The sequence below is a fragment of the Ornithodoros turicata genome, chromosome 1 (assembly GCF_037126465.1).
Source record: "Ornithodoros turicata isolate Travis chromosome 1, ASM3712646v1, whole genome shotgun sequence".
NCBI classification, from domain to species: Eukaryota; Metazoa; Arthropoda; class Arachnida; order Ixodida; family Argasidae; genus Ornithodoros; species Ornithodoros turicata.
In genome coordinates this window covers 127,936,186-127,951,509 of record NC_088201.1, presented here as the reverse complement: position 1 = coordinate 127,951,509, position 15,324 = coordinate 127,936,186, and the positions used below count along the sequence as shown (strand labels likewise).

At 47.7% G+C, this 15,324-nt stretch overlaps 1 protein-coding gene across 4 annotated transcripts in view; it reads left to right on the top strand.

Moving 5' to 3' along the window:
* LOC135378587 (piggyBac transposable element-derived protein 4-like) overlaps window positions 1-3,110 on the top strand; it is a 62,773-nt gene extending 59,663 nt beyond the window's left edge. For all 4 annotated transcript variants that reach the window (XR_010418481.1, XR_010418484.1, XR_010418482.1 and 1 more), the window contains one exon: window positions 2,858-3,110. The gene's annotated coding sequence lies outside the window, so the exon portion shown is untranslated. The remainder of the gene's footprint in view (window positions 1-2,857) is intronic.
* Window positions 3,111-15,324: the final 12,214 nt, after the last annotated feature.

The window sequence follows — 15,324 nt, the reverse complement described above, 5'->3', positions numbered from 1 at the left end:
ACATACAGGTTCTGGCAGGATGTCTGCCTGGCTGCATAGCCTGTGAAAACTGCATCAAGGCAGTTCTCGTAGTCTCAGTATAAAAATGTTGTCAACGCACTGTACCAGGAATTTCAAACTCTGTTCGTTTCAAACAGCCTGTTTTTTCCAGTATTTTCTGGCAGGATTTTTCTCACGCGGTATGTAACGTATACTGATCATTAATGCGCACCCCTTAAAGGAGCAAGCAACTTTGTTTCTGTTTTTGGTCGACACAGAATATGTTAGGTGCCTGAAAAAGTTTTCCCGGAATTTGTACAACGGTAGCGAACTTGCGACACCTACAACAGCCCCCTGAATCTCCCATGCACAAAATGCCCTACTTCACGATACACGAATACAACCTCGATACAGAAAGCCTGTGCGCTTGTCGACGTGATGTAACAATTAAGAGTCAGCCAATCAGGACTGCATTTTCAGTGGCCATAGCCAATCACTAAGATGCTTTCACCGGTCGTGGCCCTGGAGAAGAACCGCCGTCGTCTGCGAGATGCGCTTGAACGTCCCCACCTACTAAGTGGGAAAACTTGGAAATAAAGCTCAAAACAGTCTCAGTCTTTCTCGAAACTAATTTTCTGGAAAGCACCCTGCATTTTTTTTGTTTAAATACCTATTTAGGTCTGCAGGTTCCAGGTGAGCTGCAATCATTTGCGGGTTCTTGAATTCACAGAACGGTGAGCCGAAGTAGCAGACGAATTCTCACTCTTAATTGAAAGAGGGACAGAGGCAATGCACAGGCTTTCTCTGTCTAGGTGGTGCTGGGTAGACACTTGACGACTTGTGGGATGCACGTCACTACGTGACATCTGAGGAGGGGACGCTGCTCCTTAGATGTCTTTCGTTTGTTTGCAATAAATGATTCGAAGGCCACCAACGACATTTTTTGGCACTGGGTACCATTTTGGCAGTTTTTTGGCACTGCCGACACCATGGGAAGAACAGGTAATGCAGTGCGAATCTAACTGTGCGTTGTACAGCGCCACCCGTTCTTCCCGACAGTGTGCGACTCTATCGAGTTGTAGTTGCGCCAGAAAGATGTGTGATGATGCCACCGTGTCGTGATAACTGAACACCGACCTATGAGTTGAACTGTAAGGGGATTTGTTTGCTAGTTGTACGTGCAGCAGCTCCTGTGCCATGCTGACCGAGCGGTAGAATATCTGCTGCCGTCCCATCGTTGACGTACGGCAAAAACACTTTATAGTTGCTTTCGCTCAAGTGCAGGCTGCATATTCGAAGGTTTCTACCTGGCTTGGTATCCTGATGTTGAATTAAATGGAGTTTCTTTCTGGCTCATTCGGCGGAACTGTTTGCAGGCGACAGTCAGGCATTGGCTTTCTCAGTCACACAACCTCAAACTCTGCGCTACATCACTGGTCAGCTGTATACGGCCACACACTTAACTGATATGGGGACACAACAGGTCAAACAGACTTCACCGTGACTGAGAATTAGCGATGGAAATTGATGTTTTGAGGCTAGAACACAGCACTGGACGACAACAACAACAACAACACAAGCCTCAAGTGCCTAAGAACAATGAATGCAGAAGGAAGTCACTGGAAAGGTAATCCAGATGATGTGGACTCGAGTCCTACACCTGACTAACCCTTTCTGTGACGTCCTTCTTCAGCCTCCGAAGTGTTACGCACTTTGACTGCTGCATTACATGGCTCACGTGTACGTCACTCCCCAGTTGGAGACATGCAATTCAGGATTGCACAGAAGCCACGAATAATTACTCTAGTGATCTTTCTATCACTTTCACTTTCACTACCATATATATATATCATATGTATCAATATGCCATATATATATATATATATATATATATATATATATATACCATATCACTTTCACTACCATATTTTGTCAGGCTGCACATATGCTTTGTTTTTCAGAAAATGCGATATAATGAATAGCAGTCAACAAGGAACAGCTCTCCGTGCTCGTGACTGCTCGTAGCAGACAATTTTTTTTTTGCTAATGAATGAGAGGGCTCTCAATCACAGACGTCACAGTAGAGGGAGTGTGGTTCACAGTTTGAGCGCTCGAATCTCTCGTCGCTGCAGCAATTTCGTAAATGAAATTGCTCCACAGTGAAGAAATTCTGGAGAGAAATATTTTATGGGAATGCTTTTCCTAGACAGCTTTGCAAGTTGGCAGCAGTTTCGGGGCATGCTGAGTGCCACTTTAATGCTCCTTGAAAAGTAAAAAAAAATTAGAAAGTTTGGTGCATAACGCACGTCATGCAATCTCAGTTCTTTACTTTTGACCAGGAACTAGGCTCTATATCGTCATCACTGTACATAGCAACAGAAGCTTGCACACCGAGCAAGTATTACCTGTTATTATCGTTTGCTATTATTACAGTTAATTTACCTACAGGGTTTGGCCTCACCTTGAAACTACAGGTGTGCCAGCACGAGTCTTCGTCTTCATAAAAACAAAAGAGCTTTCAGGGCGAAACGACTTTCAGGACATTAGCTAATTTATATTGGAGGTAAATTTGGGGCTTTTTTGAGTATGCACCGCTGCCGCATGCTCATTGTGCGAGTGTGTGTCCCAGGGCTTGTAAGCCTTATTTCTGCTCTTCCTGGTATATTATTTTTATTTTATTTTTTTTATGCCTTTCATGTCTCCTTATAGTTGACTCAAGTACAGTGACTGTACTACCTTTACTGACATTGTTATTTTTCCTTTTGCTTTTCTGCTCATTGTTAGAACACAGGGCAGCCATTCCTTTCGAGTGAAGAGTGATGCTAGACTGTATGAAAATTTATGTAGTAAAACTGCATGATCACTTCTCCTCCTGTAGGTAGACCAGAAGTCATGAAGCGACTCATGGAACATGGTGCACTGTGGTGGGAAATACATTGTCCAGTGTGTCATCAACCAACAGTACTTCGATTGTCATCCGGAACTACCGAAGTGTCAGAACCTGTACCTTACAACTGCATATGCAGGAATCCAAATACTCCTCTAGACGAGTGGTTCTTAGCCCTGCATGTGTAGAGAACCCTTTCTGGGTTGGGACGAATGACATGGAACCCTTTGAATGTCCACACGGACCATATATCTGGGTAAGTTACTTTAAAATTTTTTTTTTTTCCGTGTTAGCGCCGCGAAGCAACTGTGGCTATGAGCGGCGTACAGATGTGCACAGACGGAGAGAGGACAGCAGGAAGGAGTGGGGGACAGGGGGATTAGTGTGCGTCCTGGGCCGACTTCAGGGGGAACTGTGCCGACATTCGTCTGGAAAGTCTTCGGAAAACCCAGGAAAAACCTCAGACAGCACAGCCGGCGGTAGGATTCGAACCCACCACCTCCCAGTCTACAGCACGATCTTGGTTACCACCAACGAGCGGACGCCTTAGCCCACTCGGCCATGCTGCTGGTTTTAAAATGTAATTGAATTACATTACTCATTACTTCAGTTAGAATTTTATTAAAATCGCTAAAACCAGTGCTAAAAACACTAAGATGCTGCAGGAAGGACACACTACACCGCTGAATTTAATTTAATTACATTACATTATGGTTAGTACAAGTAATGACATTACAAAGTCATTACTGAAAAAGTAATTGTAATGATATTGAGGATGCGGAAATGTGTTGTCAGACGGTGCTGTTGTAACCACAAGATATACTTAAGTCTGTGCATCACAAGGATTGTCACATTCTGTTATTGCGAAAAGGGTTCGCCCTCACGGTCCATTTGAATTTTGCATCTTTTACATGACCCAAATTAAATAAATCTTGAATTTTGAAAAAGCTCTTGTTGCAGCATAGAAGCAATTGACTTTCGAAGTTACCGTCGGTTGGGCGGCCCCTATTTTGACTGACAGTGTCCTTAGCCATGCTAAAGACTCGCTTAACCGATGCAGACGATGGCAACATGGTGTTGTAGCCATGAACAATGGCTTTGATGATGGGAAAGGCATCGAGGAAGGAGAACTCCTGTGACTTCCTGTTGGTTAGCCTCCAGCGCCCAAGCTCGTTGGTGCCTGACGTCACCAGGAAGCTCTGCTGCATCTGGCTGCTCTTTATGGTCTCTCCCCTGGTCTAACGATGTTGCCAGCCTCCTGTTATATTCATGCTGAACAACTCTCCAGTTGCTTCGTTCCAGATCCACAATCACAAAGCCAGCTCAGCCTGAATCGCCGATGTTTTGGTGATGCAGTCAAATAGTCAGAACTGGTGAACTGCTTCAGAAACCTGGGCACATATTTGAGGACCCATACGCCATCAATGTAGATACATAGAAAAACAGCATTTACCTTTTTGAAATTCCAACGTGCAAACCGTCTACGGATGGCTTTACAGAACCTTTGCCTCAGTAGGCTATGTAAGACGCGTCGAAGGGACTAGAGCATCAGAGGCAAGGATCCCATATGCATATACTTAGTATACATATTACATTGGGTATACATATTATAGTATACATACAGTCGAACCTCGATATAACGAAACCCACGGGGACTGCAATTTCTTTCGTTGTATCGAACATTTCGTTGTACCGAATTGAAGGTCGCGGATCGCGACCTTTGCGAGGGTGCGCGCTGTAGATAAGCGTCGATAACTCCCGCGATGATGCGGAAATGTTTTTCGTGAAAAATGACAACTACAAATACAGCGCCAAGGTGCACCTACGGCATTTTATTCTTGCGTGAAATAGCCGGTGATACGCGTCTGCGTCGTGCCTAGAAGACGCGGTGTCACGCATTGTTCGTACGCCGCCGAAGCCTCCGCAGCTTTCTCCATATCGTGTTGCGATCTCCCGCAAACCTTCTACGTCTATGACAGTGCGTTTTCCATAAGGCTCTCCGTTGCTACGGCATGTTTGTCCCCGTCAAGAAAATCATCTAGGCTGATTTCGTCATTTACGCCGCCACGCGAACGAAGCGTTTCCCACGCGCGCGATGGCGCCTTGCGTCTCGTGCTCTTTTTAGTTGGCTGCAACCGGACAGTTCAAAACAAGCGCGAAAAGGAGAAGCCTCGGAAGAAAATCCCTAACCTTCCAATGACTCAGACTTCCTTTTGTAGGCACCAGATTCCTCCCGACCATAATCGCGCGTGCCATCTTTCGCCGCGGGAACAGGACGCAGCTCGCGCCCTTTGTTTTCATGACCCTAAAGTCGGCTTTGGGGTCATAAACCTTATCTCGTTCTTTCGTTGTATCGAGGCGGCGGCTAAAAAGTGTTTCGTTGTAGCGGGAGTTAAAATACATTGATCTCTATGGCCATCTGCCGGGGAATCCAAATTATTTCGCTCTATCGCGAATTTCGTTGTATCGCGTTTCGTTGTAACGAGGTTTGACTGTATACATATTACATTGGGAGGCTTTGCCACTGGCTGCATGATCTGCAAAACATGAAAAATTTCGTTAAAACACACAAGATACCAACCACAGTCATGACACACTCGACGCCGGACCAGAAAATGTAGGAAATACGAAGGCGAAATGGATGCATGGATGGCGAAATAGTATATTCTTGAATAGTATATGAGTGCCCTCTCATCAGCACTGAAAGCACATCGTGAAAGATTCACAGCATCACAAATAGTGCTAACTGCACTTACCACTTACCGCACCTGGTCCAAGGCGTTGTAAAGCGAATTCCACCGAGTGGAATAGGGAATAACCAGTGAAGGGACAATTAAAAGATATTACTATACAATCTAAGACTACACTACTACTTACTATACAATAAAAAATATTATACAAGCCTACGATCATCTTCACTTTGTTCCTCTGTGCTATAACATTCACTTTGTGAAATACGAAATTGAAAATCTTTAAGATAGTGAAAATACTCGCCATTAACCACGGCTGAGAATGGCTGCCCAGGCTGCGAAACAAACTGGCAATGATGTCAAACGCAGGTGATGTTGCCTATTGGCGGACGGATTTTATCGAGTAAATAGCAAGACTTACGAGCATGTTTGCAAACTTTGTTATGAAATATGTTTTAATCTAGACTGGAGCTAAGATCGTATTTCGTCGTTGATGGCACTGAAGCTTATGGGAAGTGTAATGTAGCCAGTGACTTACCGAGAATTTTGTCCCATGGGTGCATCAGGCTCCGCAGATGGGGTATTACGTGACAACATTGGGGGTACTCCCATGTACTTTTATGCTCGTTGACGAAATATTGCATTATCTCAAAATTTTAGAGGATGTCTCTCAGGTTTGGGAGTTGTAGGGGGTCTGGATAAGTCACTGCATACAGCCGTTGATTGTCGGCATGGTTAGCTCAGCGCGTTTTCGTATCTTCGTCAGAAAACGTCTCTGTCGGTGGCCTTTCGGAAGCTGCTGCGTACAGAACAATTCCCAGGCGCTTTGTGCATCGCGTAATATCTTTGTCCATCTCGGATATTTCGTATGTCGCCATCCTCCTCCTGATTTCGACGATGAATACAAGACAACGTAGCTTGTTATCCAAACCGCAAACACGCACCGACATATAGTCACGCGGAGGGGTGTGCCCACGATCGTCCACAGTTGGCTAAAAGGTCTGGGAGTTACCGTGTATTCACACGAGCGATATTTTCCCAGAAGCGGAAGACGCGAGAAACGTCATAGCTTTCTGCTGTCACATGAGCGCGAGCGCTCAGCGTCGTGTCTTCACGTACACTGCTTACCGTGGGGAATACCCTGCGCCACAGCCACAAGATATTCCGGCGACAGGAAGACAGGCGGACGGCGACGTCTGCTAAATGCGCAATACGCCGCTCCCGGTAGTCCGCACCGTGTGAATGCTCAGCACAACACGGGACGGAACTTCGGCTCTGTATAAGCAGTATTTTCGCTTTTTCTTCCACTAGAATCATCTTCTGTGAGTATGTCGCTCGTGTGAATACACGGTTAATAACACAAGACCGGGTTGAAGAAACGTATCTGGTGGTCGCGCCCCGCTATTGCGGGGTAAAGGCCGGTTTAGAGTCCGACGTAGTCTTCGCCCATGGCCACCCGCGCTGCGCGCCGACGGCCAGCGTACGCTACGTAACGTTTTCTCATCCTGCCGGGACCATAGTCCGGCGCGATTCGGCACAGCGCAACGAAAACAGTACCAGAGATTTTCACATTTCGTAGTGGGAAAGCAGTCACATCTGTACCCTCGTGCTGGAATCCCACTAAAGACAATCCGTGTTCCCGTCGTTGGGAGTGCTTCCCAGGGCGCGTTCCCGGCCACCTCGCGAGCTCGCAGTTGCTCCGCTCACGGTCGGCGCTGCGTGTGTGACCGACTGTACAGTGGCTAGAAGGAGAAGTGTGCCGGGCGCCATATACTGTGAGGGTGGGGTGATGATGAGAATGATGAAGGGATGAAGGTGAATAAGGCTGAAGTCACTGTGGCTACATAATGATAACTGGTTTATTGACAAACGAGGGAGCGCGCGTCCGCACGCGAGGTAAGGCAGGAGAACACTCTGGCCCAGTGTTGCCACACGTAAAAAAAAAAAAAAAAAAAAATAATCTGCAGATCCGAGTCAGAAAAATCTGTAGATCGAGCTAAAAATCTGTATCCACTCAAAACTCAGTTTCTTGAACGTTTTGCCTTCGAATCTGGAATATCTGCCTGCGTCTCTAAATTAGTGGAAGAGCAAGAGCTTATTTTGTTCCACTGCTGAAGACCACAGCCGGAATTTATTGCTGCGGCGTTCTAGCATTACGCGTTGGAACTTTCGGTTTCGGTTTGCTATGTCCCGTTTTTTATGATTGTAGCAGACTTAGGTGTCCGCTACACTCACAATAAAAAAGCGTCACTGCACGTAGACTTTAATACTGTGTATTAATACGTGTAATACGTGTATTCACATCAGCTATGCCGCTCCAATACATGAATAACGCATCGCGTGTAGTAGGAACATTTCTCTCGCTCGTTCCACCATCACAGTGAGCGAGGATCACAATGGACCACAAAAACAATAAAGCCCGATATATTATTTCCACAGACATAATGAAAGCGTACATGCGTGACGTGAACTATAAATGTTGTGATTTCACTTCAAAGCCAGTCAAGTCAAGTCTGCGAGGCAAACTGGTAACGCGCACACAAACACTCAAGAGGACTGATTTTGCGTTGAGGCTCGCCAATGGCTCAGTCCGTAGACGTCCTTCTCCTCCGCCGATGCCCGCCAGTTTTGTTATCGACGGATCAAATCCTTGTCAACGGCGGAGGCGAAGCAGCTTGACCCAACAGCATGCGTTTCGTGTGCAGGAGGCCAGTTATAGTGGTCGTTGAGAGGCTGTTTCTTTTCTTCGTTTTCATCAAATTAACGCCGGAAAATATTCTAAAAATAGTCGGTAAAACACTCACCCCCGCGTTCTGCTGACATTTTTCACCGTGGTCGTTTTGTGAACTGATGCGAAACGCTGTGTTGAGTGATCCATTCGTTGGAGCAAAATATCATGAGATTTCAAGATATCTCTGTAGATCTGTAGATTTTTTAAAAAGTAGGTAGATTTCATGATAAATCTGTAGGTGTGGCAACACTGCTCTGGCCAGCAGCGGGGGAGAGGGCGAGGCTTGGCACCGGGGTGCCGCCAATGGTAAGCGAGGGGAGAAGGTACTACTGGTACTACGGTCACATCCCACCCTTCTCCGAAGAGACCAAGTCCTCTTGATGGCACAGTGCAAAGGTTCAAAAATATAGCAAGAACTGCCAGAAACTGAAAAGAGAAAAAGGTGCCAAAGGAGTCAGCATACATCAGAATATCGTCCAAATAAGCACGGATGCCATGCTTGCCAGTATGAGGCTGGACGTCCCGAAAGACAAACTGCATGATACGTTGAAACGTCGACGGGACATTTTTCAATCCGAATGGCATGCGAGCCCACATAAAAGTGCCATTGTGGATAATGAAGGTGGTCTTTTCATAGTCTTCTGGGCGAAGGCTCAGTTACCAGTAGGCGTTTTTAAGTCGAGAAAAGCAAAGAATCCACATCCGACAATGTCTTGGATGATGTCATCCGCATGAGGCAAAGGTTGAACAACACTGATAGTATTCGTTCAAAGGCACATAGTTCACACAAAGTCGCTTTTTGTTACCCTTGGTGACGACGGGGAACGCCCAGGGGCCTGTAGCATAACGTATAATGTCTTGACACAGGAGTAAAGAAACTCCTGTGTCAAGACATTATACGTTCCTCCAGAAATTTTCTGTCATCCGGAGCGTAGCGTTACGGGCTGCGGCTATAAGGTGTGGTATTTGGCAAAAGGTCAACGGATGTTCAATGCCCGTGTAGTGGGCCATATCATCTTCATGGCGGGAGAAGACTTGATAATGACCTGTTAAGATGGACTGAACTTCTGACTGTTGGCTTGGCGACAGATGAGCTCCGATTGCGGCTGGTGGAAGCTCACTATGAATTGAAACCGAGATAACACCGGTGGGCTGGGCTGAAGGCTGGGGTTCGGTGTTGGCCTCAGGCATGTTGAAAGGTACTTTCTGGTTGAAGGCTTTCCAGGGAGGTTCCTGCTCAGAAGGCAAGGGATCAGTTAGTAGGCAGTCTTTAGGAATGGGAGCACCAGCAGTACAGGCAAGGGCAGAACCTCGGAGGATAACAGCATTGGCCACGCGAGGTGCAACCTTGGGGCGTGCCTGTATGATAGTGCCAGAGAAGTAGGTTGGCTTGGGTGGCTGGAAAATCAATTGAGCTTTGGCAGTTTCGAACCAATCTTCACCAATGATGAATGGCAACACATTGTTGGTCAGAACTGCTGCTTTGACCAAGGCAGAGACGTTCCCGATGGTGATCTCAAGGATGGCAGTACCTATGGGCAGCAGTGAGGAACCACCTACTACATCCAGAGGAGGCTGGGTCCATGGAAGGACCATGTGGGCGGACAGAAGTGATTGGGACACGAGAGTGAGCTTGGATCCTGTGTCCGGGAATGCGTCGCGTGTACCAAGGCCTGTGATGGTGGCCTCAAAGAAGGAACACTGTCGCTGGGAGCCATCCGTAACAGCTGGGGTGCTGTGAAGTGCTGATTGTGACGACGGTACATTAGTCGGTCGGATATCGCTTTGTATTTCGCTTCCTGCTCAGCTGTAGGCAAGGCAGATATACGTTGGCGACGAGCAAGCAAAGAGTTCGTGATGCCGTTCGCAGGAGATGGAAGAGTGTGACTAGGGGAGGTAGACGAAGACATGCGACCATTTTGAATCTGTAATCCAGTTGTTGACGTTCGCGGTTGAGGTGGACTGTCAGTCCGTTGCTGAGACGCATGGCGATGACAACGTCGGGGATGTAGGAGGCTATTCTCGAGGTCAGTGACGATGTCAATGAAGCCTGCAACGGTCTTTGGTCGCTGGACAACAATTGCTGCCACAAAGTTGAGGCCTTGAAGTCCTTGAAGAAGATAGTCAATTTGCTGCTTTTCAGTCAAGGGCACTGGAGAACGGGCAAGGAGCTTGAGTTTGGCGAACGTGTAGCTGTCCAGTGATTGCCCTGGATTTTGAACGCCTTCAGAGATTTTTGCTTGCCATTCTATCAGCGTGAGATCATCCCTGAACTAAGTCTGGAACGCCGTGTTCCAAGATAACCACGTTTCGCAGTGTTTCCCAAGAGCGTCGTGCCAGTTGCGGGCCGTTCCACGAAGTTTGCTTACAGCAATTGCTCGAAGGACTTCGTCAGACCACTGTGCGAGCTTGCGTGCGCATTCGAGTTCGCTCAACCACTGCTTCGACGAGTGACGGCGGTTGTCCTCAAAGGTGTGGATAGATAACAAGTCGGTCATCGTCGTGACTCGCAGCAAAGACGGAGTGACTGATTGGGGAGAAGGCTGTGAAGACTCCGACGATATTTGCGAGGGGGCGGTAGGTGATTGTTGGGTACGAGGTTGGACGGATAATGGCCAAGCGCCTCGTTCTTCTTGTATACAGTCGAATAGTCTGCGCATGATGGCATTTCGACGACCATGACACGAATACCCACGACGTCGCAGTTCTTTGAGGGCTTCGTCCGATACATCACCAAGCTGAGTGATACTGGACAATGCGTCCCAGTTGATGAGCGACGCCATCGCGTTTCGAGGCGAAGCGTGAAGCGAAGGGCAAGGAACGGAAAGGGCGAATGCCAAGTCACGTGAACCCGCGAAAACATTAACGGGGGCCGTATACTAAGCTACTATGCTCGGGCGGGGAAGCCAGACGAGGAGGCATGTAATGGCGGGACGAATGTTCAAGTGGCGGCCATCATGGAATGTGTAATGTCCGTCTTGGGTGGCGAGGGTGCCGTGGGGACGGGTAGGGGTTTTTCAGCAGGGGACGGGGCTGCTAGGCTTGGAGTGGTGAATGATGATCCTCTGAGCTTGTCGACTTATCGGCTGCGGGGTTGCCCATGTTGAGATTCGAAAGTAGACTACGCCATGCGAGGGTGCAGTCTGGTTTTCGCTTGAATGACTAGTGAACGCTAGATTCGCGAAGCAGAGATCCGTGGGTCGACTGTGCCGTATAAAGGTACAGTCTGGCTTAGGCGGCTTGGGCTTGAAGGACTAGTGAACGCTCGATTCCCGAGGCAGAAATTCATGGGTGGACTGCGCCATGTGAGGGTACAGTCTGGCTTGGGCTTGAATGACTAGTGAACGCCGGATTCGGTGGGGTGATGATGAGAATGATGAAGGGATGAAGGTGAATAAGGCTGAAGTCACTGTGGCTACATGACGATAACTGGTTTATTGACGAACGGGAGAGCGTGCGCCCGCACGCGAGGCAAGGCAGGAGAACACTCTGGCCAATGGAGCGCAGCTGTAGCAGCTCTCACCTCCCCATAGCGCCCATAGTATAGGTAAATTCACACAACACTGGGCACACGACCAATGAGAACGCAACGATTGCTCCCTCAATCCTCCAATCAGAAGTATTTCCGTCTGGCTCGCAGCCCGACTGGTTGTGGCTGTTGCTGACTTGTGCTTTCCATACTGGCTTGTACCGGTTACTCCTGACCTCTAAGTCTACTAGCTTTTATGCACGCCGTAAAGTTATTCCGTGATTCCCAAACAACGGTGAAAAGTGTCGTAATGAACAGAAATTTATTTGAGTCATTATACTGACACAATCGGCAGGTTGACGCATATACATGCACTGAGCGTACTGTGTCCATTGGGTAGCGCTTCCTAGCACACTGGAACAAAGTTAAACTTGCAAATCACGCATATCGACACAGCTTATTCACAGCACGAACAGCCGTCACATACTTGCGCACAATCTCTTGATCATCCTGTCCTTGCCTGCTACACGTCAAACGTAAAATGCTGCTGCTTCATGAATCCTATTTTCTTGTCGCCGCTATGCAGATCTGACGGCGCTCGAACATGTTCATCGAACCAGAATTCACAACACTTCAGTTTGAAATCCCAATAGCTGTTCGTAGACCGATGCTTGTGTCGAGAAACAGTACAACACGATCAAAGACACCATAACACACGGATAAGACGCCGAACGCACTCGCCTCCCAACGAAAGACATCGCCGACCCGGCGTCCACCGTTCACATTTCAAATGAAACCGCCGAGGGAGTACGCAGCACGCAGGCGAGGAAGCGCGAAGTGCCGTTTTCAAATTCCGGCAACCAATCCGGACACGCTTGTGGCGTCCGACCAATAGAGAGGCACGGATTGCTCCGTGCGCAGTAACACGCATTTTGGTACAGATTTTGCGAGAGCTGTGGGGGGCTGGCTGTAGCTTCCACAGTTTCGCCAGTCCTCCTGAGGTACCCGCGGAGGCGGCTGTACAGTATGTACCACTGCGCCCATACACCATGTTGCAAGCCCATTGGCCTAGACTGTGCGCGCGCTCCGATTGGTCGAGAACATTTTGAAATCGCATTTTGTAGCGCGCATGTGCGTACAGCGTCTCGACCGTTTCAGCATAGTTTCGAAATAGCATGGCCGGCATGTCGTCCTCCTGTGTTCGGTGGTGTCAATCGACAGAACAGTTTGCAGGAATATGTTCGCGGGTTTATTAGTTCGTCCTTGTGAGTCTACGCGTGTTGTGCTGTTTCTGGGCACAACTGTTATCCCACGAACAATTTGTCAACTGCGGTACCGGAATGCTTCATGAGTTGGAGCGTGAAGAACAAGTTCGAGCGCCGTTGAACTTCGAGGACTGTCAACAAAGACAGGATTACGTGCCACACAAGCGCTTTTCGCTTCGCTATAATGGATGCATCGCAGGCAGCGAAAGAAGATGCTCATCATGAAATGGTACGCACTCATGATACTGGCTCGGTATTAGGAGTTGAACGGTGTGTTCGTTCTGCTTCATGTTCGAACTTTGTCCCAGTGTGTCAACAACGCAGTGGGCTTTGAACGCACAGTGCACCCATGTATCAAATCTTTGAATTAGTGCTTTGTATTAAATAAATCTTTATTTTACCCCAAAATCTCTTTAGTTATTTTGAATACCGAGTAACGGCGGCAGGCCTGAAATCCAGTAGAAGGCGATGGTAGCCAGGACCGACCGAAAAGCCAGCCAGACATGGAAGCTCCTGATTGACCAACTGGTTGTGCATAATATCCACCACGTCGCAATTTCATTGGTCGTGTGCCCAGTGTTGTGTGAATTATCTCAAACGATGGGCTCTATGGGGAGCTCTTGGAGCTGGTTTCGCCACGAAAACCACCGCCCACCTTGACCACGTGATCGTCCGTAACGAATCACGACAAAGTAGCCGGAAAACGGCGCCAAAAAGCGCGCGCTGGCTGATCGAACTGCGCATGTACGCTGCGTGCCCTCTCCTTACCCTCTCGCTCGAATTCTCTCCCCCCCCCCTGTTCCGAGCGCTTCGCCAGGCCATCTGTTAATATTGTTGGGATGCAGAAAATGAAAATCCAGAAGACGAAGCAATTCACATGTACAAATTTATTGACACGGTAAACATATACATAAACAAGAAGCAACATTTGAATGCAAGGAAATCTACACGATTACTAGTATTACAGAATACTGCCGAATAAATAAAGAATATATAGTGCCGAGCAACAGAGAGCGCGACTATCATATTATACAATCCTTAAGGGAGCCTATTCGGTTTGGAGAAAGTAGCTATTATTATACACATATATAGCACGTGATGAGTCGCAGAAGCCATCCGCTTCATCCCAGCACAACTGTAGAATTTTCAGGTGACAGGGGCCACATGCTCGCGGATCGCAGGGCCACGATCAGCTGTCGGTGTCTGAATGATAAAAGGAACCTGTTAATAATATGGTAAACCCGAACACGTTAATTGCCTGAATACGCTATGTAAGACATGCTATCGCTATGCGCCTAATGTCGACTAATGACAAAATTCAAGGAGCCCGGCGTACGCGATGCACGCTGTTTTCGTTTCCATGCACACCAGCGTATTAAACATCAGACACATTCAAATAGCGGAACAAAACGCAACAAGTAACGCCACGCAGAATAGCACATAAACCAGATCATGACTGATAACACGCAGAAAGTGATGTAATACACACAGTTAGGCCACAGTATAGGGTTTATTCACATGACGTCGTCAGCAGGAGACCGCCTCTGTCGCTTGCAGGCAGATGTGTTGCATCGGCCGCCATATTGTTGGTCCCATCCAAGCCGCTACCCATATCCACTTACCATACAGGGTGTTACCCTATAAAAGTATACCCGTGTCGCCATGCCGTACTCGCAAATTACTCAATACAGGTGGCACATTGTGCGATCTTCTTAAAGCTCATAAGGACATTTAATCTTGGTAAATTACGAAGTGATTGAGCGCCGCAGCACAAAGTTATAACTCAAAACGTGCAATTCCCGTAGTCAAAACAATCAAGATGGCGGCGTTGAGAAGAGCACTGGACATGCTGCTCCCCAGACGGCGACGTGTTGCATATCCTGCCAGCTGGATGGAACTGCAGTCTTCATTTCGCTTTCTTGTAACTGTCGTATTTTGCTCAGAAGTAAGCAACGTGAGGAACGAAAAATGCCGACGTACTCAGCAGACGACACCCAAAAGGGATGTCGTCTGCTAACTGAAAGGCTCCACCTTGGCTGTTTTGACTACGGGAACCTCACGTTTTGCACTATTACTTAAGCGTTACGGTGCTCAATCACTTCGATATTTACCATGATGGAATGTCCTTATGAGTTTTATACGTAGGCAACACATTGTACCACCTGCATTGAGTAATTGGCGAGCACAGCATGCCGGCGCGGGTAGACTTTTCTGGGGTAACACCCTACATATTTGGTGTTTCAGTGTTATTGTGCAGTGTGACTTGTAGCATATCCAAGCAATTTCCATGTTTTCGACATTAG